Source organism: Nycticebus coucang, chromosome X (genome assembly GCF_027406575.1).
Source record: "Nycticebus coucang isolate mNycCou1 chromosome X, mNycCou1.pri, whole genome shotgun sequence".
NCBI lineage: Eukaryota > Metazoa > Chordata > Mammalia > Primates > Lorisidae > Nycticebus > Nycticebus coucang.
Window position 1 is genome coordinate 151,182,514 of NC_069804.1, and position 14,459 is coordinate 151,196,972.

A 14,459-nucleotide genomic window follows, 5' to 3' on the forward strand; every position below is an offset into this window, starting at 1 on the left:
CTTTCATTTAGTTGTATCTTTTTAAATTGATGCCAGCAATGTTCGTGGTTTTCAGTATACAACTTTCACCTCCTTGATTAAGTTTGTTCTTATGCGTTTTGTTATTTTTGATCCTATTGTAAATAAGATTGTTTCCTTGATTTCCTTTGTGGATAATTAGTTGCTAATGTGTAGAACACAATCGATATTTGTAAGTTGATTTCTTATTCTGCAAATTTACTGAATATGTTTATGTTATGACGGTTTTTTCTTCCCCCTAGGGTCTTATTGGTTTTCTACCTATAGGATTATGTCATCTGTAAACAGGGCTGGTTTAACTATTTTCTTTATGCTATGGATGCTTTCATTTTATTTCTTTTTTGGCCTGCCTGATTGCTCTGGTTAGGGCTTCCAGTGCTGTGGTGAATGTGTACACTTCTTGCTTCAGTTCTGAGGGGAAAGGCTTTCAGCTTACCCTCATTCACTATAATGTTAGCTGTAGGTGTGTCATATATGGCCTTTATTATGTTGAGGTAAATTCCTTTTATAACTAGTTTGTTGAGGCGGTTTTTTTTTTTTTAATGAGAAATTGGTGTTGAATTGTCTCAAATGTTTTTTTCTTCATCTATAAGATGATCATGCAATTTTTATTCTTCATTCTGTTAGTTATTGTGGCATATCACATTAATTAATTTTCTTTTTTACCTTTTATTCCAACATATTTAAGAGGTATAAATGTTTTGGTTAAATGGATATTTTTTTATAAAGCTTAAGTCAGGACTATAAGCATGCCCATATTCTGAATACTTTTCATTGTGCCTGCTTTGTAGGTTTTTTACCCTTCCCCACCCTCATGCTTTTTAAATTTCAGATTAATATATGAGTATAAAAATTAGGTTACATTGTTTGCATTTGTTAGGTCAAATCCAAGTTGTACAGCCATTCACCCAGGAGATGTGCCATATACCCTTACCTTGTGCCCATTAGGTGAGAGATTATCAAACCCCTTCACTCCTAACATCTTCTCTCAGTCTTACCCTCTTCCTATACTTGAATTTAATTGTGTTTTTTTAACTTGTATGGGCAGGTACTTTTTCATTTACTGGCTTCAGAATAGTATTGGCCATATTGAATGCTTGATTTTCCATTCCTTACTTAGGAGAGTTATCTCCAAGTCCTTCTGGAAAAACACAGAAGACTTAAAGTCCCCATATTTCTTTATGGCTGAATAGTATTCCATGGTATACATATACCACAGTTTACTAATCCATTCATGAGTTGATGGGCACTTGGTTGTTTTCATATCGTGGCAATTGTGAATTGAGCTGTGATAAATATTCTAGTGCACATGTCCTTATGGAAAAATAATTTTTTTCTTCAGAGTAGATATTCAGTAATGGGATTTCAGGATCAAATGGAAGGTCTGCTTTCAGCTTTTTGAGGATTTTACATACTTCTTTCCAAAAGGGATGTTTTAATTTGCAGTCCCATCAGAAGTGAATAAATGTTCCCTTGTCTCTGCATTACACCAACAGCTGCAGCTTTGGGACTTTGTGATGTGGGTGATTGTCGCTAGGGTTAGGCGATATCTCAAGGTTATTTTGATTTATATTTCTTTGACAAGAGGGACAATGAGCATTTTTTCTCATATATTACCTGGCCATTCATCTGTCTTGTTGGGAGAAGATTCTGTTTATGTCTCTTGTCCAGTGATAAATGTAATAAATGGTATTCTTGTTGGTTAGGTTGAGTTCTCTGTAGATTCTGGTTATTAAGGCTTTCTCAGATTCATAACATGTAAATCAAACAGAGGCATACACCAGGGAAAAGAGCCCCTATTTAATAAATGGTGCTGAGAGACCTGGTTAACCACATGTATAAAACCAAAACTGGACCCACAACTCTCACCACGCAAAACATTGACTTATGCTTAATAAAAAATTTAAATATAAAAACATAAACAGTAAAACTCTACAAAAATGTGGGAAAAACTCTTGACAATTTTGGTCTTGGGAAAGATTGCATAAAGAAGACCACCTTGGCAATTGCAGCAACACCAAAAAATAAATGAATGGGACATGATCAAGTTAAAAAGCTTCTGCATAGCTAACAGCACAAGTAAAGCAAACACAATCTTCAGAATGAAAGAAGATATTTGCATGTTATGAATCCCCCCATGCGTTCTTGATTTCCAGTGCTTTTTATTCTCCCTATGGCCATGTGTGCCCATGAATAAGTTCAAAATTTTTAGAGAATACATTTGGAGTTTTTTCCCCATTCTTGAGATATTTCACTGAAGCTAATTTCCATCAGCTTTCCATCAGCTAATTTCCATGGACCTCCATTTCCATCCAGATTTCTGCAAAAGACATTAATTGATTTGTCTTTATGGCCTAGTAGAAGGACTCCATGGTATATATTTTCATATATTGAACCATCCAGGTATAATCCCATTTCATAATGGTGCATTATTCTTTCATTGTTATGTTGGATTTGGTTTGCTAGCACTCTTGAAGATACTTGCATCTATGTTTATCAGGAATATATTGGCTTCTAATTTTATTTTCTTGTATCTTTCTCTGGTGTTGATATTAAGTGCACACCTTTTAAAATGAGTTTGGAAGTATACCCTCTTTTTAATTTTTTGTATGATTTTGAGAAGTGTCATTGTTAATCTTCTTTAAATATTCTGAAGAAATAACCAGCAAAGTCATCTAGGCTTTTGTTGTTGCTATTTTGGGAAGGTTTTGGTTATTGATTACATCTTCATACGTGTTATAGTTGTCTTTGGACTTTCTATTTTGCCACAATTTAGTATTGGCAGGTTTTATGTTTCAAGGAACATATCCATTTTTTGCTAGATTATTTAAATTGCTAGTGTATAGTTGTTCATCAAAGTTTATTTTTTATTTTTTTATTAAGTAATTTGTACATAGATCATAAATACATTTATGCCATTATGGGATTCGAGGTGTTGATTATTTGTACAAATTGGAGTGCTTGCATCCTACTTAATCAACATAGCTTTCACCTCATTTACCCAATTACAGCAATAAGACATTTGTGTTCTACACCTGATAGGTCCAACTTGTACTTGCAATGTACTCCATAGGTGTGGTCCCCCTACTATCCCTTCCTCTATCAACCCACTCCTTTCCCCTCCCCTCTCTTTCCTCTTCCCTCAATTCCCACAATGAAAGTTGTGTTTCATTTTTCATATGCAAGTGTGAGTGATTATAAATTGGTTTCACAGTAGTACTGAGTAAATTGTATATTTTGTATTCCATTCCTGAGATACTTTACTAAGAAGAATATTTTACAGCTCCATCCATGTAAACATAAAAGAGGTAAAGTCTCCATTTTTTTAATGCTGCCTAGTATTCCATGGTATACATATACTACAATTTATTAATCCATTCATGGGTCTATGGGCTCTTGGGCTTCTTCCATGACTTCGCAATTATGAATTGAGCTGCAATGAACAATCTGGTGCAAATATCTTTATTGTCAAATGACTTTTGGTCCTTTGGATATACACCTAGAAGAGGAATTGCAGGATCAAACAGCAGGTCTACATTTAGATCCCTGAGTGTTCTCCAAACTTCCTTCCAAAAGGAACATACTAGCTTGCATTCCCACCAGCTATTCAGAAGTGTTCCCTTTTCTCCACATCCACACCAACATCTGTAGTTTTGGGATTTTGTGATGTGGGCTACTCTTACTGGAGTTAGATGGTATAGTAGTTTTGGTTTGCATTTCTCTTATGATTAAAGATGATGAGCATTTTTTCGTGTGTCTGTAGACCATGCGCCTATAGACCATGTGCCTGTCTTCTTCAGAGAAGCTTCTGTTCATGTCTCTTGCCAACAGTAAAATGGAATCACTTGTTTTTTTCTTAGTAATAAGTTTGAGTTATCTGTGGATTCTGGTTATTAGACCTTTGTCAGAAGTATAACTTGCAAAAATCCTCTCCTATTCTGAGGGCTGTCTATTTGCTTTACTTTGTGTGTTCTTGGTGGTGCGGAAGCTTTTTAATTTGATCAGATCCCAGTAATGTATTTTTGATGTTGCTTCAATTGTCCAGGGTGTCCTCATTCAAGGATGTGAAAGATTTCTATAAAGAGAACTGTGAAACTCAGAAAAAAAAATAGCTGAAGATGTTAACAAATGGAAAGAAAGTTTTTTATAATCTTCTTAATTTCTGTGGCAATTGTTGTAATGTCTCTTATTTCTGATTTTATTTATTTGAGTATCTCTATTATTTTCTTTCTGTTTTTTTTTTTTTTTTGTAGAGACAGAGTCTCACTGTACAGCCCTCGGGTAGAGTGCCGTGGCGTCACACGGCTCACAGCAACCTCTTAACTCTTGGGCTTACGCGATTCTCTTGCCTCAGCCTCCCGAGCAGCTGGGACTACAGGCGCTCGCCACAACGCCCGTCTATTTTTTTGTTGCAGTTTGGCCGGGGCTGGGTTTGAACCCACCACTCTCGGCATATGGGGCTGGCGCCTTACTCACTGAGCCACAGGTGCCGCCCAGTCAATTTTGTTTATCTTTAAAAAACTCTTAATTCTGGCTGGGTGCAGTGGCTCATACCTGTAATCCTAGCACTCTGTGAGGCTGAAGTGGAAGGATTGCTTGAGCTCAGGAGTTGGAGACCAAACTGACCAAGAGCCAGAGCTCATCTCTTCTAAAAATAGAAAAATTAGCTAGGTGTTGGGGCACGTGCCTGTAGTCCCACCTCCATAAGAGGCTGAGGCAAGAGAAGAGGATCCCTTGATTCCAAGAGTTTGAGATTGCTGTGAACTATGATGACGCCATGGCACTCCATCCAGGGTGACAGTATGAGACTCTGTCCCAAAAAGAAAAAGAAAAAAAAAATCTGCTTTAATCTTTGTTGTCATCTCTATTCTCCCAAATTTGGGGTTAGTTTGTATTTATTTATAGCTCCTTGAATTGTAAACGTAGGTTGTTTATTTGAGACCTTTTTCATTTTTAATGTAAATGTTTATTGCTATAAAATTCCCTCTTACTACTGTTAATTGCTGCATCCCATATATTTGGTATGTTGCATTTTTGTTTTCATTTGTATCAAGATATTTTCTATTTTCTTCTTTAACCAATTGGTCATTCAAAAGTGTGTTGCTTAGTTCTGTATATTTGTTAATTTTCCAGTTTTCCTTCTAATATTTATTTCTCAATATTAGAGTGAAAGATTGGTATTATTTAATCTTCTTGATATTATCTCAGTCTTCTTCAATTTGTTAAGACTTGGTTTCTGATCTATCATGAAGATTGCTCCACATCCACTCGGAGCAGAATGTGTATCCTGCTTTAGTTATTTAGAATGGTCTCATGAATCTTTATATAAATATGGTCTATAGTTTTGTTTAAGTTCCCTATTTTCATATTTATGTTCTTTCTGAGTGATGGAGCCATTATTGAAAATAGATTATTGGAGTCTTTTACTATGAATGTATTTCTGTCTATTTATCTTTTCTATTGTTTTACATATTTAGATTATATTGAGGACTATTTATAATTGGTGCACCATTCTGATGATTTGATTTTTTGTCATTAATAATGTCATTCTTTGTCTCTTGTGACAGTTTTAAAATTAAAGTCTATTTTGTGTAAGTGGGACACCCTTCATTTCTTTTTTTTTTTTTTTGTAGAGACAGAGTCTCACTGTACCGCCCTCCTGTAGAGAGCCGTGGCGTTACACGGCTCACAGCAACCTCTAATTCTTGGGCTTACGCGATTCTCTTGCCTCAGCCTCCCGAGCAGCTGGGACTACAGGCGCCCGCCACAACGCCCGGCTATTTTTTTTGTTGCAGTTTGGCCGGGGCTGGGTTTGAACCCACCACCCTCGGCATATGGGGCCAGCGCCCTACTCACTGAGCCACAGGCGCCGCCCTAGGACACCCTTCATTTCTTTAATTTACTATTTTGATAGAATTTATTTTTGCACTGCTCACCTTCAGCATATATTTCCTTAAATCTAAAGCAAGTCTCCCTTAGAAAGCATATAAATGGGTATTATTTATTTATACATTCTGCCAGTCTATGTCTTTTGATTAAAGAGTTTAACACATGCTTTGTTTATACTAATTATTGATAGAGGACTTATAAAATATTGTTCTTTTGTTAGTTGTTTACTATTTATTTGTAGTTCTTTTGTTCTTTTTCTCTCTTGCTTTCTTCATTATATTTTCTTTTCTTTTTAGTAATGATATGCTTTCTCTACTTTTTCTTTTGTGTATCTTCGATAGGTATTTTATTTGTGGCTATGATGAAGCTTGCATAAAATGTTTTATAGTTATAATTATCTTTTTTAAGGTGACAACACTTCAACTTTAGTCACTTGCAAAATCTTTATACTTTTATTCTACTTGTTTTATGTTATTGATGTCACAATTAACATTTTTATCTTGTGCATCCATAAACAAATTTTTATAGTTATAGTTATTCTTTTTTTTTTTTTATTGTTGGGGATTCATTGAGGGTACAATAAGCCAGTTACACTGATTACAATTGTTAGGTAAAGTCCCTCTTGCAATCATGTCTTGCCCCCATAAAGTGTGACACACACTAAGGCCCCACCCCCCTCCCTCCATCCCTCTTTCTGCTTCCCCCCCATGACCTTAATTGTCATTAATTGTCCTCATATCAAGATTGAGTTATTCTTAATACTTTTATCTTTTAACTCTTATATTAAAATTAAAATTGATTTACATACTGCCATTATAGTATTATGGTATTCTGTATATGTGTATATACTTAGCTTTACCAGTGAGTTTTGTACTTTTATATGCTTTTGTGTTGCTGTTTAATGTCCTTCCATTTCAACTTGAAACTCTTGTTAGCATTTCATATAAGGAAGATTATTCAGGACAGTATTTAACTCTATTATTGAAAGACAGTTTTGTGAGGTATAATATTCTCTCCTGGCTGTTTTGCTACCAGCAATTTAAATGTATCATCTTATTTCCTTGTGTAAAGTTTCCTCTGAGAAATTATAGCGATAGTATCATGTGAGCTTCCTTGTACGTGATGAGCAATTTTTCTCTTGCTGCTTTCAAAATTCACTCTATCTTTGACATTTAATGATTTCATTATAATGTGTTTCTGTGTAGCTATTTTTGGGTTCCTCATGGTTCAGATATTTTGTGTTTTGTAAATCTTTTGGGTTTCATAAATGTTATTCCTGCTCCAGATTTGGGAATGTTTATACCTTTTTTCTTCTCTTCTCTTATCTCTCTTTCTTCTTTCAGAGTCTCACTATGTCACCCTCAGTAGAGGGTCAAGGCATCACAGCTCCTAGCAACCTCCAAATCTTGGACTTAAGCGATTCTCTTGCCTCACCCTCCCAAGTTGCTTGGACTACAGGCGTCCATCATAATGACTGGCTATTTTTCTGTTAGAGTTGTCATTATCATTTACCTGGCCTGGACTGGGTTTGAACCTGCCAGCCTCAGTGTATGTGGCTGATGCCATAACCACTGTGCTATGGGTGCCAAGCCTCTTTTCTATTTCTTTTTTTTTCTTTATTAAATCATGATTGTGTACATTAACGCATTTATGGGGTACAATGTGATGAATTGATAAATAATGTGGAATGCTTACATCAAACTGATTAATGTAACCATCACCTCGCTTGCTTATTTGTTGTGGTAGGACGTTTATTCTTAATAGTTTTGAAATGTACAATTGTAGTATGCACATTAGGTGAGGTCCCACTATATACCCTGGCCTTTCCCCTCCCCTCCACCTCCTCTTTCCTTTTTCTTCCTGGACTATAGTTATATTTTGTCATTTTCATGAATGTGTAGGAGATTATATGTTGGTTTCATATTTTTTCCCCATTCTTGACATACTTTACTAAGAAGAATATGTTCCAGCTCCATCCAGGTAAACATAAAAGATGTAAAGTCCCCATCTTTTTATGGCTGCACAGTATTATATGGTATACATATACCACAATTTATTAATCCATTCATGAGTCTATGGGTACTTGGGCTGCTTCCATGACTTGGCAATTATGAATTGGGCTGCAATAAACGTTCTGGTGCAAATGTCTTTGTTATAAAATAATTTTTGATCATCTGGGTATATGCCTAGTAGCGGAATTGCAGGATTGAAAGGTAGGTCTGCTTTTAGTTGATGGAGTATTCCCCAAACTTCTTTCCAAAAAGGTCATATTAGCTTGCATTCCCACCAGCAGTGTAGAAGTGTTCCCTTTTCTGCATCCACACCAACATCTGTAGTTTAGGGATTTTGCGATGTGGGCTACTCTTACAGGAGTTAGATGATATCTCAAAGTGGTTTTGATTTGCATTTCTCTGATGATTAAAGATGATGAGCATTTTTTCATGTGTTTATAGGCCATGCTCCTGTTTTCTTTAGAGAAGCTTCTGCTCAAATCTCTTGCTCACAAAGAAATGGGATTATTTGTTCTTTCTTATTGATTAGTTTGAGTTATCTGTGGATTCTACTTATCAGACCTTTGTCAGAAACATAACATGTAAAAATTTTCTCCCTATGTGAAGGCTGCCTGTTTGCATTACTTACTGTGCTCTTGGCTGTGCAGAAACTTCTTAGTTTGATCAGATCCCAGTAGTATATTTTTGGTGTTGCTTCAATTACCAGGGGGTCTTCCTCATGAAATATTTTCCCAGGCCAATTTCTTCAAACATTGTCCTGGCACTCTCTCCTAGTATTTTTATAGTTTCATGTCTTAAGTCTAAATCTTTTATCCAGTGAGAAACAGTTTTCGTTAATGGTGAAAGGTGGTGGGCAGTCCACTTTCAGTCTTCTACATGTCACCAGCCAGTTCACCCAGCAGCATTTGTTAAATGGGGAATCTTTCCCCCACTGAATGTTTTTGATAGGTTTATCAAATATCAAATGATGATATGTGGCTGGGTTCATCTCTTTTTTCTATATTCTGTTCCATAAATCTACCTCTGTTTTTGTGCCAGTACCATGCTGTTTTGATCACTATAGATTTAGAGTATAGCATGAAGTCTGGTAACATGATTCCTCCTGATTTGTTTCTGTTTCTAAGTAATGTATTAGATATTCAAGGTTTTTCTGATTCCATGTATAATGAAGTACTATTTTTTCAAGTTCTTTAAAGTATGACAATGGAACTTTAATAGGGTTTTTATAAAATCTATAGATTGCTTTGGGTAGTATGGACATTTAACAATGTTTATTCTTCCCAGCCATAACCATGGTATGTTTTTCCATTTGTTAACATCTTCAGTTGTTTCTTTTCTCAGATTTTCATAATTCTCTTTGTAGAGATCTTTCACATCCTTTGTTAGGTAAATTCCCAGATATTTCATCTTCTTTGGCACTACTGTAAAGGAATACAGTCCTTGACTATATTTTCATCTTGACAATTGTTGGTATATATAAAAGCTACTGATTTGGAAGTACTGATTTTGTATCCTGAGACACTCCTTAATCACCTCTAAGGGTTTTGTAGTTGAGTCCCTGGGATTTTCCAAGTATAGGATCATACCATCTGTGAAGAGTGAGTGTTTGCCCTACTCTGACCCCATTTTAATACCCTTGATCCTTTTCTCTTGCCTGATTGTGATGGCTAAGACTTCCATTACTATGTTGAATATTAGTGGAGACAGTGGGTATCCTTGCCTCGTTCCAGATCTGAGTGGAAATGTTTTTAATTTTACTTCATTCAACATGATATTGGCTGTGGGTTTGCTATATATGACCTCTATCTGTTTAAGCAATGAACCATGTAAGTCTGTTTTCCAAAGTGCTCTGATCATGAAAGGATGCTGGATATTATCAAAAGCTTTTTCTGCATCAATTGATAGACTAAACCAGAAAGAATTAGAAATTTTGACTAGACCAATATTAAGTACTATAATAGCATCAAACTATGTAAAATCTCCCAAAAAAGAAAAGTCCGAGGCCTGATGGCGTCACATCAGAATTCTACAAAACCTTTTAAGAGGATCTAGTACCTATATTATACAACCTTTTCCAAAACACAGAAAAAGAAGGAATACTTTCCAATACATTCATCCAATACATGAAGCAAATATTACCCTGATCCCCAAACCAGAAAAGGACTCAATGAAGAAAACTGTAGACCATTATCATTAGTGACAACACATCAAAAAAAATTATGCACTATGATCAAGTTGGTTTTAATTCCAGGGTTACAAGGTTGGCTCAACATATGTAAATCTATAAATATAAAACATCACATAAATAAAATAGAACAGAAAGGCCATTATTTCTTTACATAATTTTTTTTTTCCCTTTAGCTTTCTCATTCATTCTAAGGTATTCCTGTGATACATACACTAGTTCACTTGATGATGTCCCATAATATTTATTTATTTATTTTGCAGTTTTTGGCCGGGGCTGGGTTTGAAACCGCCACCTCCGGCATATGAGACCAGCACGTTACTGCTTTGAGCCACAGGCGCTGCCCAGTATTTATTTTCTCTTTATGCTCTTCTGACTGGATACTTTTAAATTATCTGTCTTCAAGATTTTTTTTTTCGTGATCAAATCTGTTCTGAATCTTTGTATTGAATTTGTTACCTCAGTATTATATTTTTTCTTACAGATTTTTTTTCCTCACATTTCTAGATTTTAGTTTGTTTCTCATTTTTCATGTACTTTTTTTCCTGACTTATTTTACTTATCTATTTTTTTTTTATAATTCACTGAGTTTCTTTTTATTTTATTTGAAACTGTTGTCAGGTTACATCTATTTTGTTTGCCTAGTTTGCTTTTGAGTGTGTAAAATCAGAGTTATAATGTTCTTCTAGTCTCATAAAGTGTACAATATACCCATGAAATGTTCTCATTAGGTGGGAATTTACTCATTCCCTTCTCCACCTCTCTCCTACTTTAAATTCATTGAGTTTTGCTTCTTATGAACTTATATGTGTTGAGTAACAATTTCTAATTTAGTATTGAGTGCTTGTGGCATTCATTTCTTTATTCTTATAATACTTCACTTAAGAAAATGGTCTCTGTTAGATAAATTCCCAAATATTTCATCTTCTTTGACACTATTGTGAATGGGATAGAGTCCTTAACTGTTTTTTCAACTTGACTATTGTTGGTATATATAAAGGCTACCGATTTATGAATGTTGATTTTATAACCTGAGACACTGCTGTATTCCTTGAACACTTCTAAGAGTTTTGTAGTAGAGTCCCTAGTGTTTTCCAGATATACAATCATATCATCTGTGAAGAGCGAAAGTTTGATCTCTTCTGACCCTATATGGATACCCTTGTTCACCTTTTCTTCCCTAATTGTGGTGGCTAAAACTTCCATTACAATGTTAAAAAGCAATGGAGACAATGGGCAGCCTTGTCTGGTTCCTGATCTGAGTGGAAATGATTCCAATTTAACTCCATTCAATATGATATTGGCTGTGGGTTTGCTGTAGATGGTCTCTATCAGTTTAAGAAATGTCCCTCTATACCGATTTTCTTAAGTGTTCTGATCATGAAGGGATGCTGGATATTATCAAAAGCTTTTTCTGCATTGATTGAGAGAATCATATGGTGTTTGTTTTTTAGTTTGTTTATGTGCTGAATTACATTTATAGATTTATGTATATTGAACGAGCCTTGAGACCCTGGGATAAAACCACTTGGTCATGATGTGTAATTTGTTTGATGTGTTGCTGGATTATGTTTGTTAGGATCTTGTTGAATATTTTTGCATCTATATTCATTAGTGATATCGGTCTATAATTTTCTTTAAAGGATGTGAAAGATCTCTACACAGAGAACTATGAAACTCTAAGAAAAGAAATAGCTGAAAATATTAAAAAATGGAAAAACATACCATGCTCATGGCTGAAAAGAATCAACATTGTTAAAATGTCCATACTACCCAAAGTAATATATAATTTCAACGCAATCCCTATAAAAGCTCCACTGTTATACTTTAAAGATCTTGAACAAACAATACTTAGTTTTATATGGAATCAGAAAAAAACTCGAATAGCCAAGACATTACTCAGAAATAAAAACAAAGCAGGAGGAATTACGCTACCAGACCTCAGACTATACTACAAATCGATAGTGATCAAAACAGCATGGTATTGGCACAAAAACAGAGAGGTAGATGTCTGGAACAGAATAGAGAACCAAGAGATGAATCCAGCTACTTACCATTATGTAATCTTTGACAAGCCAATGAAAAACATTCAGTGGGGAAAAGATTCCCTATTTAACAAATAGTGCTGGGTGAACTGCCTGGCAACCTGAAGAGGACTGAAACTGGACCCACACCTTTCACCATTAACTAAGATAGACTCTCACTGGATTAAAGATTTAAACTTAAGACATGAAACTATAAAAATACTAGAGGAGAGTGCAGGGAAAACCCTTGAAGAAGTCGGTCTGGGCGAGTATTTTATGAGGAGGACCCCCCGGGCAATTGAAGCAGCTTCAAAAATACACTACTGGGACTTGATCAAACTAAAAAGTTTCTGCACAGCCAAGAACACAGTAAGTAAAGCAAGCAAACAGCCCTCAGAATGGGAGAAGATATTTGCAGGTTATGTCTCCGACAAAGGTTTAATAACAAGAATCCACAGAGAACTCAAACGCACTAGCAAGAAAAGAACAAGGGATCCCATCAGAGGCTGGGCAAGGGACTTGAAGAGAAACTTCTCTGAAGAAGACAGTTGCACGGCCTTCAGACATATGAAAAAATGCTCATCATCTTTAATCATCAGAGAAATGCAAATCAAAACTACTTTGAGATACCATCTAACTCCAGTGAGACTAGCCTATATCACAAAATCCCAAGACCAGAGATGTTGGCGCAGATGTGGAGAAAAGGGAACACTTTTGCACTGCTGGTGGGAATGCAAATTAATACATTCCTTTTGGAAAGAGATATGGAGAACACTTAGAGATCTAAAAATAGATCTGCCATTCAATTCTGTAATCCCTCTGCTGGGCATATACCCAGAAGACCAAGAATCACATCATAACAAAGATATTTGTACCAGAATGTTTATTGCAGCCCTATTCATAATTGCTAAGTCATGGAAAAATCCCAAGTGCCCATCGATCCACGAATGGATTAATAAATTGTGGTATATGTACACCATGGAATATTATGCAGCCTTAAAGAAAGATGGAGAATTTACCTCTTTCATGTTTACATGGATGGAGCTGGAACATATTCTTCTTAGTAAAGTATCTCAAGAATGGAAGAAAAAGTACCCAATGTACTCAGCCCTACTATGAAACTAATTTAGGGCTTTTACATGAAAGCTATAACCCAGTTACAACCTAAGAATAGGGGGAAGGGGGAAAGGGAAGGGGGGGAGGGTGGAGGTGGGTAGAGAGAAGGGGATTAGTGGGGCTACACCTGCAGTGCATCTTACAAGGGTATATGTGAAACTTTGTAAATGTGGAATGTAAGTGTCTTGGCATAGTAACTGAGAGAATGCCAGGAAGGCTATGTTAACCAGTGTGTCAAATGGTCTGTGAAGCTAGTGAATGATGCCCCATGATCATATCAATGTACACTGCCATGATTTAATAAAAAAAAAGAGAATGGTCTCCAAATTGATCCAGGTTACTAAAAAAGATACGAGACTTTCATTTTTTTGTGGCTGAGTAATATTTAATGGTGTATACATACCACATTTTATTAATCCACTCATGTATTGATGGGAACTTGGGTTATTGCCACATCTTTGTGATTGCAAATAGCACTGCTAGAAACATTCAAGTGCAAATGTCTTTATGAGAAAATCCCTACAATTTGATCGTGCAATCCTATTACTAGGTACTTACCCCAAAAGAAAAAAAGTCATTTCATAACTGAGTTTCTTTAAAATGATTATTTCGTATGATTTTTCAGGAAATTTATGTCACTTTTAAAAAGGTTTGTTAGCAGAGATTTATTTTGTTTCTTTTATTATCCCTGATTCTTCATATTCCTTATAACTTTGGATTAATGTCTGCACATTTGTAGAAGAAGGACCCATTCCCAGTGTTTATGTGTTGGCTTCAAAAGGAAGCCTGGCTAGGTATTATGAGACCCTTACAGAACTTTTCTGTAAACATGTTTCTTCTACTTTTCTCCAAGTGTAAAAGTCTCAGGAGTGTGAATCTTTCCTCAAGCTTGCAGAACCATACTATCTACAATAAGCCACGTATTATGTTTTTCTTTGAGTACTGCACTAAAAGTCCAGAATATTGGATACCAAATCAACTGCTCTCCCTCCTTTCAGGGTAGGAGTCTCCGAGTTATGTGCCTTCTCCGTATCCCACAAAGTTATGTCAGCAGCAATAAGATGTTTGTGTTCTCCGAGTTACCCAGGCATTTATATTACAGTATTTCTGTCCATGCTTTGTGTGAGGTGATGCAGAAACTAATCTCTAAAGCAGCAATCTGAAAGGTCTAGGAGTTTGGATCCATGGTCCACTCTCTCCCTCACAAAAGAAGTC